We start from the raw sequence: 15,395 nt of genomic DNA, 5'->3' as shown, positions 1-15,395 counted from the left end.
TTCGTGCTATTGACAAGTGATTTCAAACAGATTCCTTATTTCTGGATCTCCGGAAGGCTTTTGACACTGTACCACACAAGCGTCTTGTAGTGAAATGGCGTGCTTACGGAATATCGTCTCAGTTATGTGAATGGATTCGTGATTTCCTGTCACAGAAGTCACAGTTCGTAGTAATTGACGGAAAGTCATCGAGTAAAACAGAAGTGATTTCTGACGATCCCCAATGTAGTGTTATAGGCCCTTTGCTGTTCCTTATCTATATAAACGATTTGGGAGACAATCTGAACAGCCGTGATAGGTTGTTTGCACATGACGCAGTCATTTATCGACTAGTAAAGTCATCAGAAGATAAAAAAAATTGAAAAGATATCTGTATGGTGCGAAAATCGGCGATACACCCTAAATAACGAGAAGTGTGAGGTCATCCACATGAGTGCAAAAGGAATCCGTTAAACTTAGGTTACACGGAAATCAGTCTAATCTAAAGGTCGTAGATTCAACTAAATACCTAGGAATTGCAATTACGAACAACTTAAACTGGAAAGAACACATAGGAAATGTCGCGCGGAAGGTAAGCCAAAGATTGCATTTTATTGGCAGGGTAGTTAGGAAATGTAACAGATCTACTAAAGAGACTGGCAACACTACGCTTGTCCGTCCTCTTGTAGAACACTGCTGGGCCGTGTGGGATCCTTACGAGATAGGATTAACGGAATACATCGAGAAAGTTCAACGAAGAGCAGCATGTTTTTTGCTATCGCGAAATAGGAAGAGAGTGTCACGGAGACGGTACAGGATTTGGGATGGACACTATTAAAACAAAGGCGTTTTTCGTTGAGGAGGAATCCTCTAAAGAAATTTCAATCACCAACTTTCTCCTTCAAATGCGAAAATATTTTGTAGACGACGACATACATAGGGTGAAACTATCAATATAGCAAAATAAGGGGAGTCAGAGCTCGCACGGAACGATGTACCTGTTCGTTTTTCCGCGCTGTTCGAGATTGGAATAATAGAGAATTATTGTGAAGGTGGTTCGATGAACACTCTTCCAGGCAGGTAAGTGTGATTTGCAGAGTATCCATGTAGACGTAGATGGAATAGATACTAAAACTTTCAAGAAAATGGACCAGTGGTGCGTAGTTCTACGAAATGAATATTTTGTATTAGATCACGTGTCCGAGAGTTGGATTACCTGTAAAATAATAAAATATACTGACCTCCTTTACAACTCAGTTAACTTGTAAAGTAACGTTGGTACTGTCCACAGTGCTATTACGAACTGTTATCATTAATACAGGAATCAGGTGTTAGTCATATTCTTATACTGTAAGTCCAAAGTATCAATAACGTTACACGTGGTCAAGTATGATAAGCGATTGTCCTAGAAGTTGTATTTGGTATGTTGTGACAACACAGTAGGGGTGCGTGTTGTACATAGAGGGCACTGTACCTAGGAGTATATGATGTTCTTTGATTTTATAATCACACGAAGTTATGAACGTTAGAGGCCGCCATAAGCGTCATCTTTTATATTTTTGGTTGTTGTCAGACATGAGGCTGTTTTTTTTTTTGGTAGCATTTTTAAATATTACGCACTCTATACATTTAATAGTCGTATAATATACGGAAGGCATTTGGAATATGTTGTTAATTTTTCAGTTACAGAATCTTATAGTTAGTAAAACTTTTATACATATTAATGCAACATGTGAACAGTTAAACCACACTTTCTCGGTTGTGCACCGTCTTGAATCTCGAAACAAGCGAAGTGACTTTCTGTAATGTCTCAACAATTTTCTCTGTCCTGAAAATGGAAAATTGAGCTATTTTTTCAAAAGCTTCTATTTCAAAATGTTTCATCATGTAACTGGTTTTTGATAATGTTTAATGTTATTTCACTTATGTATTATTGGTGTTTTGTAGAGAATAATGTAACAAATAGGTGATTAAATACGGTATTGAAAAGATTCCCTCAACTACAATGCTTTTAAATTTCAATAGTGTATTGCTTCTTAGGTACACGGCCATGTTGAACTTACAAACACGTTTTCGCATTTGGAAATACCTTGATTTTTCATAGTAATTCTTCTAATTTCAGGAAAATTCTGCATAAAATTTGATAACTATGATCTGAAAATACACCGACGGAAAAAAATCACAACACCAAAAAATAATTAACGTAGAATACTGAAATTTCTGGTATACATATTTAAGTGATTAACACAGGTTAATACAAGCGCAAGATGAGCCATTGCTAATGTGAAATTCTGCTGCATTAATAATCGGTGTAAACTCCAGAGTGTGGAATGCAAGCATGCAAACGTGCGTGCATTGTGTTACACAGGTGCCGGATGTCAGTTGGTGGGATAGAGTAACATGCCTCTTGCACTTGGTCTGTCAGTATAAGGATGGTTAATGCTATTTGTGGATGACGCTGGAGTTGTCGTCCCACTAGGTCACGTATGTGCTCGACTTGAGGCAGATCTGGTGATCGAGCAAGCCAAGGCATATGTGGAGCACTTCGTAGTGCATGTTAGGATACAACAGCTGTCTGTGGTCGAGTTTTATCCTGTTGGAAAACACCTTCTACATTGTTGTTCATGAATGGCAGCAGAGCAGGTCGAATCACCAGGCGGGCGCACAAACTTGCTTTCTGGCTGAATAGGATAACCACCAATGCTCCTGCTGTCATACGAAATCGGAACCTAGACCATAATTCCAGGTATAGGGCCGGTGTGTATAGCACGCACACAGGTCGTTTGCAGGCCTTCAACTGACCTGCTAATCAACACACGACCAACACTGGCACCGAGGCGGAACCAGCCTTCATCAGGTAACATAACCGTCCTCCTTCCTGTCCTTCAATGAGCTCTCGCTTGACATACCTGAAGTCACAAGTAGCGTTGTTTTGGAATTAGTGGAATCTACATCTACATCTACGTTTATACTCCGCAAGCCACCCAACGGTGTGTGGCGGAGGGCACTTACGTGCCACTGTCATTACCTCCCTTTCCTGTTCCAGTCGCGTATGGTTCGCGGGAAGAACGACTGTCTGAAAGCCTCCGTGCGCGCTCTAATCTCTCTAATTTTACATTCGTGATCTCCTCGGGAGGTATAAGTAGGGGGAAGAAATATATTCGATATCTCATCCAGAAACGCACCCTCTCGAAACCTGGCGAGCAAGCTACACCGCGATGCAGAGCGCCTCTCTTGCAGAGTCTGCCACTTGAGTTTGTTAAACATCTCCGTAACGCTATCACGGTTACCAAATAACCCTGTGACGAAACGCGCCGCTCTTCTTTGGATCTTCTCTATCTCCTCCGTCAACCCGATCTGGTGCGGATCCCACACTGATGAGCAATACTCAAGTATAGATCGAACGAGTGTTTTGTAAGCCACCTCCTTTGTTGATGGACTACATTTTCTAAGGACTCTCCCAATGAATCTCAACCTGGTACCCGCCTTACCAACAATTAATTTTATATGATCATTCCACTTCAAATCGTTCCGCACGCATACTCCCAGATATTTTACAGAAGTAACTGCTACCAGTGTTTGTTCCGCTATCATATAATCATACAATAAAGGATCCTTATTTCTATGTGTTCGCAATACATTATATTTGTCTGTGTTGAGGGTCAGTTGCCACTCCCTGCACCAAGTGCCTATCCGCTGCAGATCTTCCTGCATTTCGCTACAATTTTCTAATGCTGCAACGTCTCTGCATATTACAGCATCATCCGCGAAAAGCCGCATGGAACTTCCGACACTATCTACTAGGTCATTTATATATATTGTGAAAAGTAATGGTCCCATAACACTCCCCTGCGGCACGCCAGAGGTTACTTTAACGTCACTCCATTGATAACAACATGCTGTGTTCTGTTTGCTAAAAACTCTTCAATCCAGCCACACAGCTGGTCTGATATTCCGTAGGCTCTTATTTTGTTTATCAGGCGACAGTGTGGAACTGTATCGAATGCCTTCCGGAAGTCAAGAAAAATAGCATCTACCTGGGAGCCTGTATCTAATATTTTCTGGGTCTCATGAACAAATAAAGCGAGTTGGGTCTCACACGATCGCTGTTTCCGGAATCCATGTTGATTCCTACATAGTAGATTCTGGGTTTCCAAAAACGACATGATACTCGAGCAAAAAACATGTTCTAAAATTCTACAACAGATCGACGTCAGAGATATAGGTCTATAGTTTTGCGCATCTGCTCGACGACCCTTCTTGAAGACTGGGACTACCTGTGCTCTTTTCCAATCATTTGGAACCTTCCGTTCCTCTAGAGACTTGCGGTACACGGCTGTTAGAAGGGGGGCAAGTTCTTTCGCGTACTCTGTGTAGAATCGAATTGGTATCCCGTCAGGTCCAGTGGACTTTCCTCTGTTGAGCGATTCCAGTTGCTTTTCTATTCCTTGGACACTTATTTCGATGTCAGCCATTTTTTTCGTTTGTGCGAGGATTTAGAGAAGGAACTGCAGTGCGGTCCTCCTCTGTGAAACAGCTTTGGAAAAAAGTGTTTAGTATTTCAGCTTTACGCGTGTCATCCTCTGTTTCAATGCCTTCATCATCCCGGAGTGTCTGGATATGCTGTTTCGAGCCACTTACTGATTTAACGTAAGACCAGAACTTCCTAGGATTTTCTGTCAAGTCGGTACGTAGAATTTTACTTTCGAATTCACTGAACACTTCACGCATAGCCCTCCTTACGCTAACTTTGACATCGTTTAGTTTCTGTTTGTCTGAGAGGTTTTGGCTGCGTTTAAACTTGGAATGAAGCTCTCTTTGCTTTCGCAGTAGTTTCCTAACTTTGTTGTTGTACCATGGTGGGTTTTTCCTGTCCCTCACAGTTTTACTCGGCACGTACCTGTCTAAAACGCATTTTACGATTGCCTTGAACTTTTTCCATAAACACTCAACATTGTCAGTGTCGGAACAGAAATTTTCGTTTTGATCTGTTAGGTAGTCTGAAATCTGCCTTCTATTACTCTTGCTAAACAGATAAACCTTCCTCCCTTTTTTTATATTCCTATTAACTTCCATATTCAGGGATGCACACTACCGGTCGGCTGGCTCCGGTCTGTCCTTACAGTAGCCGATTTGTAACAGTTCGTTGTGTCACTGTGGTGCGAACTGCTGCTCAGATTGCTGCAGATGCACTGGACTCGCATTCGGGAGGACGACGGTTCAATCCCGCGTCCGGCCATCCTGATTTAGGTTTTCCGTGATTTCCCTAAATCACTCCAGGCAAATGCCGGGATGGTTCCTCTGAAAGGGCACGGCCGACTTCCTTCCCCATCCTTCCCTAATCCGATGAGACCGATGACCACGCTGTCTGGTTTCCTTCCCCAAACAACCAACCAACCATTGCTGCAGATGCAGTACGATGCGCCGGAGCCGTACTCCGAACACGATGGTCTGCCCTCTCGGTAGTGCCACGTGGCCGTGCGGAGTCCGATCCTCTGGCGACCGCACATTGTCGTCACCACCACTGCCAGCAATCATGTACGGTGACTACATTCCTGCCAAGTCTTCGTGCAGTATCGCAGTCGCAAAAACGAGCTTCTCTTAGGCCTGTTACACGACCACGTTCAAACTCAGTGAGGTGTTGACAACGGTGTCTTAGTCGCCTTACAGGTATTGTTGACTAATATCAACTCACCACGTCAAATCTCAAAGATAACTAACGCCCACTACCGTTACAGCGCGTATTTAAATCAGATCTGATATGCATACTCATAGTGGCGCTACTATGTGACACTCTTATGTGACTGGTGCGAAATTTTAACAGACATGATCTTTTAGGTGTAGAAAAACCCCTGCCAACCTTCGTTTATGTCGCACAACTCCTTCTCGGTGATATTTTTCCGTGTATATTAAACTTTTATTACAGGAATAAAGCATGAAAAATGTTCCAAGCTACAGTACTGTCCCCTAAATTGTTTCTACAATCACTCGAATTTCGCACGACTCCTTGGTGATATTTGTTCTATATATATTAAACTTTTATTGCAGGGGGAAAGCATGAAAAGTGTTCCAAGCTACAGTACTGTCGCCTAAACTGTTTCTACAATCACTCGAATTTATAAGTTGACAAGAAATATCTGCTAACACCTCATTTTTGTCAATGCCTTGAAGTGTTTCATAGGAATTAAAGCAAATTTCACAGCTGTCTAACGAAGAAGAAGAAGAAGAAGAAGAAGAAGAAGATTACTGAACTGGAAAACGATCAGAGAAGGAACTCGGTAGTCATCCCGCTGAAGTAACTGGCCCAGAATTCATATAAGGTAATTTAGGGAAACTATAGGAAGTCCTAAATTAGACCGTCGTACAGGGATTTTACCGCTTATTCTCATATATACGGCATATAAACATTGTGTCAATTCTCTTCGTATGATTCTTCAGTGTGTATTGATATTTTGAGTGATTAGGTATCTTACTTGTTGAGAAAACTCACACTTTAAATATTTCGGTATTAGGTATCTTACTTGTTGAGAAAACTCACACTTTAAATATTTCAGTATTCTCTAAGAGTAACAAGTTTTCAAAGACACAATATGACTGTTAATTAGTATATATAATTACGATCAGCAGTTTATTTGTAAGCTCTTTTGGAATACAGTACATTAACTACTCATGTCGAAAAAATGTTTGAACTGCAAGATATGCCTGGCGGACACTTATTATATTTCTGGTTCAGTGTGTCCAATTGCTTGAGGCACAGTACCGTGGGTTTCTGAATAAACTACACAGATGCCAGTCTCCAGAGAGATGGAGAAATTTCTAATTCGCCGTGTCTTCCTTGTAGCACGAATGCTGTTTAAGTTGTTAACATGTGTTCTGGAAGATGAGGCCTGGGAAATCCAGCAAATTATGTAATGTCGTTGCGTATTCCGGTTACGAAAAGCCAGTTGCTTCAGAGTGGCCGCAGGCATCCAGAGGTCTCTTTGAGATCCTTGACCTGAGAGTGGCGCATACACACACACACACACACACACACACACACACACACACACACACACTGTAATGGACGGAGAAATTTATGACAAACGTGAACTCATTTTTATTGCTCTTGTTTTTTAATACGTCGGGAACAGTTACGTTTTCGGAGTAGTGATGAGAAATTCCTTCCCTCTAATTATCTGCTACAACAAACAAAACTATACGGGTAAAAAGCTGTAACTCATATTAGTTCGGTAAGAGACGTTTGTATTTTGTGACTCTTTAAAAAGTCGATGACCAAATCACAAATTATAAGGGAAAATAAGCTTTACTGATAGAAGGGATATTAGTGAAACAAGTATGTAAGTTTAAAGATCAATTATCAATATCCTTAATATCGCAACGCACTGTGAAGGAGCTGCGATGTAAGTAACACTGCTCTGCCTTCACATGAGCACATTTTGTTTCTAAAGAGCATGTATGGCTCATTTTGGCATACCTGTGAGCGCAGAGATTGAGAGAAGTAAAACAGACTGGCACTGAATACATTGCGTACTGATTTTAGCACTATGAAAATATGTCTTTATGAGAACTTTATTGATGTATGGCTACAAGGGACTGGAAGAGTCCTTGGGCACTTCACACAAAGAAAATATAACAACAGTTTATTTTAAAAAATTACAGAAATTCGGTCCCTTAGTATGGAGCCATAACCTTCACTGTGGGAAACTACAGGTGAAATGTTCTCACATGTACGGGGTAGCTGTCAGCTAAAAGTATTACATATTAGGAAATAGTGCATTTTTCGCGTAGGACTGCAGAGAAAGGAAAGACGTGAATTCCCAAGGGGGAAATCAAGCGGAACAAACCGAAAAGTGTTAACTAATAAATATCATCGAATCATGTTAAAGGACATGTTTCTCCAAAGTTTTTCAATCACAGTGACTATATTACTGCAGACAAGTAACAAAGGCCGTAAAATTCGTTTCAGTAAAAGGGCCAGGCCGATGAGCTTGTTATAACATCCAGCGTGCAACAAATACCATTATATTCGATTTACGAAAGGAAAAATTCACATCAGCCACTTGAAATGTGTAAGATATCAAATTGAAAATATGAGTAGGAATGATTACCTGAGGCAAAAAAACAGATCTTTGTCACTCGAACACATTATTTCTGTTTCCCCATCACATTTCATGGGGCATCAATATTTACGAGGAATAAATAGCCCTCGACAGCTCCATCGTCACACGCATTAAGTTCGCTGTACAGCTCTTAACTGGTATTAAACACTAATTCTAGAAATTATCGTAACATCTGTGTTTCAAGTTGAGTGTCCGTGGTTCCTCTAACATCGTTTCCCTTTACAAATATCCCTCTAGAGCACAGCTCTTCATATGCTTCCAGTTTCATTTCTTTCCATTTTTCTATCAACCACGTTTCACATTCATGTAACGCTCTCTCTACACACCGAATTTCAGAAACTACTTCGCCATCCTGGCTCGACGCTTGGCATCTGAAGAGTTCCAGTGTTAAATGTTGTCGTCTTGCTTCCCTCGGTCTGCAAAAAATGGTTCAAATGGCTCTGAGCACTATGGGACTTAACTTCCGAGGTCATCATTCCCCTAGAACTTAGAACTACTTAAACCTAACTAACATAAGGACATCCCACACATCCATGCCCGAGGCAGGATTTGAACCTGCGACTGTAGCCGTCGCGCGGTTCCAGACTGTAGCGCCTAGAACCGCTCGGGCACCCTTGCCGGCCCTCGGTCTGCACCGTACGTCTTGCGGTGTAACATCTTCTACCATATCTTATATATAGTCCGATTAAAATTACGTGATAGTTGACGTGTCAGACGTTGGAGTTGGTTTCGTCGAACCAGAGGGCGCAACGTCACGCCCGAACCGTTCGCCGTTGTCAAACTGCCACAACGATTGGTCAGTTCACCTCATGTTATCATGTTCTTTTCCGGTTTTCTTTCTTGATGATTTGGATTCCGATTTGTGGATGTGGCACTCTTATTTCGTCTTTCTTCGCACACGATAACCACACAAGAAACGAACACACACACACACACACACACACACACACACACACACACACACACATGCAATGATAGTAAAGAAATACTCATCATTCACACACTGCAATAACCAGGCACTACCACATACTTCCGCACAAGAATTCAGCGTCACATATACAAGTGTCATAATCACAGAGATCGGTTTACATTAATTAAGCTACGCACGACACTGCATGAAGCCGAATACTGGAAGGCTGCAATTCATTACTGCGACGGAGTCACCACAGTTATAAATTTAGCTACGTTATCCAGCGCCGTGGCATAGCGTAATGGTTATCGAGTAAACCCCACATGTAGGTGGTGTTAGGTTCGAATCTTGCCAAATGTATCAATCAGCTCTCAGCCGTGACAAGGTACGGATGAGCTCGGCTCGCCGAGCAGCGCTCCGCAGGTGTTCTTGTTTACCCGCTAGCGCGCGGTGCTGCGTCGTTGTATTGACTCAAAGAGTACCAACCCGCCATGGCGTTATCATAGCGACAAGCTACAATGAAACTAACTTTGAACGTATCGACCTAACACCGAAGGCCCTTGAAATAGAACGATTTCTTCGAGAATGCGTACAGAAGCCCAAGAAATGATAGGTATCCATTTGTCTATTGTAACCAGCACAGTATTCCTCAAACTGGTTAACGAGGCAGTCTGTGACGAACTCCTACAACAATCTACCAACGGCTTCCACTTCTGCAGCGCTGGCGGTAATGTGAGCGTGGTAGTGGTCGACCATGCTGGTCCGGCGGTGTGTGCCGTACCCAGCCTCATCGTTGACACACTGCGACCATAGGGCACTGCTTTGAACCACACAGAATCGAAGTGGAGCACCTTTGAAATGTACCCAGTGTTTAGTGGGATACGCCAGCGACGCACGTTCCACGACATGTTTTTGTTGGTGGCTGCTGCGCTATTGTTGTTATGATGGACAACCGAGGACCTACGTTGGAGGCTGCCAGGATGGCCATGTCCGATCTCAGTGTCTGCAGCAACACCTCGTCCAGTTGTCCCGTGCGGAACTTCTCCAGTGATCCACGATGACCTCGTCGTGCTAACGAATGTGGAGGCGGCACGACACGATGCGATGGATGATCAAAACCAGATACCACCTTAAGCCACTATGAGCTCTGTGCAGAGGTTCTTGCAGCCTCTGCACATCGTGGCGCCAGGGGCACCCGCCCGCTCTTACTGTCAGGATCGGAAGCAGGGTTTTCTGAACCCCGACTTCCGGCCGATGTTGAGTCGTTGACTCGCAAACAAAAGTAACCCAAGCGGAACAAGAAGAGACGATTGCCAGTTGAAGGAAATATACAGGATGGGGATGTGATGTTGGAGGAAGGCAACGACACCGTCGCAGAATCTGCAGCTGCAATGGATTCCAGCAGCCTCATTCACCAGCAGGCGCCAGACAGTATGGAACACTTGCGTCTCCTGGTAGTCCTGAAGACGAGGCAAATCTGTTCGACTCCTGGAACTTGGGCTCCCATGAAAGTGGCTGGCCAAGACTGATCTCCTAATCCACTCTCGGCGATTGGGCAGGCAACGTGGAGGTGGATGACTTGCAGCTGCAGCACACGACGACCATGGCCCGCATTGAGCCTGGATGGTTCTCCCTATCGGGAGACTATACAGCACACCTATGCACATCAAGCACCTGGGTAGATTCTTGGTGTCTGACCCCGCCATGGGCGTGCGCCCGCGCCTAGACTCCATCACTTGATGTGTCTCAGTCCTACAACGTAGGAACAGTCAATGCCAGTGGTATTCACTCCTCTGTCAAGACCCACATGTTACTCGACATGATAAGAGCGGCAGACTTGGGAATTGTTCTTCTCCAGGAGGTCTGTCCAAAGCTGCAGTTAGACCTTTATGGCTACACCACCTGTAGCCTGCCATCTAGTGATGGGGAAGGAGGAACGGCCATCCTTCTCCAAGATGGCATAGAAGCGACAGACGTGACGTGCTTGCCGAATGCATGAGGCATAGCACTCAAGTTTGGCATTATATGAATATATGAAGATGGTATCTGTTCTTTCAGACATGTCCGAAAGAATAGATACCATCGGTGACCGTGCAGCTCTGTAGAATGAAATACTAATTAAATCAAGACCTTAAGCTACCGACAGGCGTTGATATACATCAACAGGAACAGTTGAAATTGTGTGCCCCGACCGGGACTCGATCCCGGGATCCCCTGCTTACATGGCAGACACTCTATCTATCTGAACCACCGAGGGCATAGAGGATAGTGCTACTGCAGGGATTTATCCCTTGCACGCTCCCCGTGAGACCCACATTCCCAACTTAATGTCCACACACTACATTCGTAGTGCTCCTGCCCATTACACTCATTACTCGCGGCAGACAATCTTACCGAGTCCCGTAAGAGTTCGGGCAATGCGTGTGTATCCGCACAGGAGGTCAATGGCCGGTTAGCCTTAACTATATGAAGATGATATCTGTTCTTTCGAACGTATGTGAAGTGACCTGCCGTTTTTGTATACGTCTGTAACCGAGTGGCAGTCGGCAGCAGATGTGGCAACAATGTAGCGGCGAGTGACAGATGTCAAATATGAAGTTATTTTAATCGGAGTATAGTTAAATATTTAGAACGAGGTTTTTCTTTCTTAGCGCCGAGACACGCTGAGAGCTGTGGTGTGGTAAGGAGGTGAATCATCTCCACATGAGGTGCTGGCTGTAGGTGGTGGCAGCAATAACAGCGACTTTTCTTTTGTAACTGTAATAGTTATATTGTTATTGTAGCCGTAGTACATGGTGTTGTAACAGTGGTAACATCAGTAGGTACAGTGATACCTGCATAAAAATCGAGATATCTGAGTAACGAAAACCTACGACTCCCCTTTTCCCTCACAGTAAAGGAAGACCCGACTGAGGGCGGAGAAAGATGCCATAGGAAACGATAGGTAGCCATCTAAATGTTAGAGTGATAGCAGCAGAAAAAGCTAAAAGCGAGGGAAGATAACATTACAGACGATGTAAACCTAATTCATGTTCTGAACAGAAAAAATGGAATCGACAAACAGGTAGAGTAACATGAAAATTCAGCACATTTAATTCTATATGTAGCGATCCATTGTTGTTGTAAAGAAAACGAATTATAACACAAAGTAGATAAAAAGTAATAAATAATTAGCCCTCAAACGAGCAGCTGCTTTACATTCCGAAAGTTATGTAAGAAACTTGGAAATTGATATGCGTAAAAATATAATCCTTTATAGCAAAATCAGTAAACCCCCAATTCTTGAAGGAATCTATCTCCCATATAAAAGTATAAAACAGCTTCTAACTTTCGGTTACTGTATAAATCAGGTGATGTCTTGAATGTGTGATATCAAGCGTGTAAGCAAGAAAAAGTTTAGAAATGGTGAGAAATTATGTTTAAATTTACCTGGAAGTCTCCAGGTGCTCTCATTATCAACAACTGGATTATTATGGAGTGAGTAATTTGGGCTCCGTTTTAAGCAAAAACTAGTTTTTACGCATCTCAATCTTTACGACGTCGTAACTCGTGAACTGTGAATCGTACGATGATATACACTCCTGGAAATTGAAATAAGGACACCGTGAATTCATTGTCCCAGGAAGGGGAAACTTTATTGACACATTCCTGGGGTCAGATACATCACATGATCACACTGACAGAACCACAGGCACATAGACACAGGCAACAGAGCATGCACAATGTCGGCACTAGTACAGTGTATATCCACCTTTCGCAGCAATGCAGGCTGCTATTCTCCCGTGGAGACGATCGTAGAGATGCTGGATGTAGTCCTGTGGAACGGCTTGCCATGCCATTTCCACCTGGCGCCTCAGTTGGACCAGCGTTCGTGCTAGACGTGCAGACCGCGTGAGACGACGCTTCATCCAGTCCCAAACATGCTCAATGGGGGACAGATCCGGAGATCTTGCTGGCCAGGGTAGTTGACTTACACCTTCTAGAGCACGTTGGGTGGCACGGGATACATGCGGACGTGCATTGTCCTGTTGGAACAGCAAGTTCCCTTGCCGGTCTAGGAATGGTAGAACGATGGGTTCGATGACGGTTTGGATGTACCGTGCACTATTCAGTGTCCTCTCGACGATCACCAGTGGTGTACGGCCAGTGTAGGAGATCGCTCCCCACACCATGATGCCGGGTGTTGGCCCTGTGTGCCTCGGTCGTATGCAGTCCTGATTGTGGCGCTCACCTGCACGGCGCCAAACACGCATACGACCATCATTGGCACCAAGGCAGAAGCGACTCTCATCGCTGAAGACGACACGTCTCCATTCGTCCCTCCATTCACGCCTGTCGCGACACCACTGGAGGCGGGCTGCACGATGTTGGGGCGTGAGCGGAAGACGGCCTAACGGTGTGCGGGACCGTAGCCCAGCTTCATGGAGACGGTTGCGAATGGTCCTCGCCGATACCCCAGGAGCAACAGTGTCCCTAATTTGCTGGGAAGTGGCGGTGCGGTCCCCTACGGCACTGCGTAGGATCCTACGGTCTTGGCGTGCATCCGTGCGTCGCTGCGGTCCGGTCCCAGGTCGACGGGCACGTGCACCTTCCGCCGACCATTGGCGACAACATCGATGTACTGTGGAGACCTCACGCCCCACGTGTTGAGCAATTCGGCGGTACGTCCACCCGGCCTCCCGCATGCCCACTATACGCCCTCGCTCAAAGTCCGTCAACTGCACATACGGTTCACGTCCACGCTGTCGCGGCATGCTACCAGTGTTAAAGACTGCGATGGAGCTCCGTATGCCACGGCAAACTGGCCGACACTGAGGGCGGCGGTGCACAAATGCTGCGCAGCTAGCGCCATTCGACGGCCAACACCGCGGTCCCTGGTGTGTCCGCTGTGCCGTGCGTGTGATCATTGCTTGTACAGCCCTCTCGCAGTGTCCGGAGCAAGTATGGTGGGTCTGACACACCGGTGCCAATGTGTTCTTTTTTCCATTTCCAGGAGTGTAATTATGCCGGTATATTCAGTGGTATTCGTGATTACTTCCTGCGAAATTACTGCGAATAGTGTTAGCTGCAAAGAAATAATAAATTAATACGTCATGCCTGATACGGCAATTCACTACAAATCGATATTCATGGAAGTATCGACGGAAAATGCACAACTGTAAGATTTGGCCGCCGATGGATGAATGTGTGACGCTGCAACGCAATTTCACCGTGCCGCTGCCAAGGATAAGAAACAGGGCATACGTCGATACCAGGGCATAAAGTCTCCACGAATTTCACTCCGTGTACTCAGTTGGAGAGTAACTATGAATCAAAGGCAGGTGCATGAACAATATACGCAGAAGTCAGCATTTTGGAGAGGATGTGTAGTTGGGCTCAAAGAAACCGATTGGAGTTAATCAGAGAATCACTGGAAAGCTGAGACGCCCCTGACAGCGATGGGTTACTACCTAGGTTGTCACCAGCTAAACGGCCCAACAAGCATGAGTAACGGTCTGGGTTTGCCATTTTTAACTTTAGTACTTGTCGTAAATTATGACGACTTTCTAAATTTTTAAATTCTGTCAATAATTACGTGAAACACGGAAAATCACGTTTTTATTGCCTTTAAGTACGTAACCTGCAACTGCGACCACGCACCACGAACCACAAACGATGTATCTCGTTAGCTGTGTTGTAATACAAGTCTTCTATGGTAAAAAATCATGGGACACGCTCAGCAAAAGCTGGCTTTCGAGTTTATACTTTACGGCCATCACAACCGTTCCGCAAGTTATATTAACAGACGAAACGTGCTCTTTGCTCTGAAGACTATACTACACTCCTGGAAATGGAAAAAAGAACACATTGACACCGGTGTGTCAGACCCACCATACTTGCTCCGGACACTGCGAGAGGGCTGTACAAGCAATGATCACACGCACGGCACAGCGGACACACCAGGAACCGCGGTGTTGGCCGTCGAATGGCGCTAGCTGCGCAGCATTTGTGCACCGCCGCCGTCAGTGTCAGCCAGTTTACCGTGGCATACGGAGCTCCATCGCAGTCTTTAACACTGGTAGCATGCCGCGACAGCGTGGACGTGAACCGTATGTGCAGCTGACGGACTTTGAGCGAGGGCGTACAGTGGGCATGCGGGAGGCCGGGTGGACGTACCGCCGAATTGCTCAACACGTGGGGCGTGAGGTCTCCACAGTACATCGATGTTGTCGCCAGTGGTCGGCGGAAGGTGCACGTGCCCGTCGACCTGGGACCGGACCGCAGCGACGCACGGATGCACGCCAAGACCGTAGGATCCTACGCAGTGCCGTAGGGGACCGCACCGCCACTTCCCAGCAAATTAGGGACACTGTTGCTCTTGGGGTATCGGCGAGGACCATTCGCAA

This window comes from Schistocerca cancellata, chromosome 6 (assembly GCF_023864275.1).
Source record: "Schistocerca cancellata isolate TAMUIC-IGC-003103 chromosome 6, iqSchCanc2.1, whole genome shotgun sequence".
NCBI lineage: Eukaryota > Metazoa > Arthropoda > Insecta > Orthoptera > Acrididae > Schistocerca > Schistocerca cancellata.
This window is presented reverse-complemented; position numbering follows the sequence as displayed.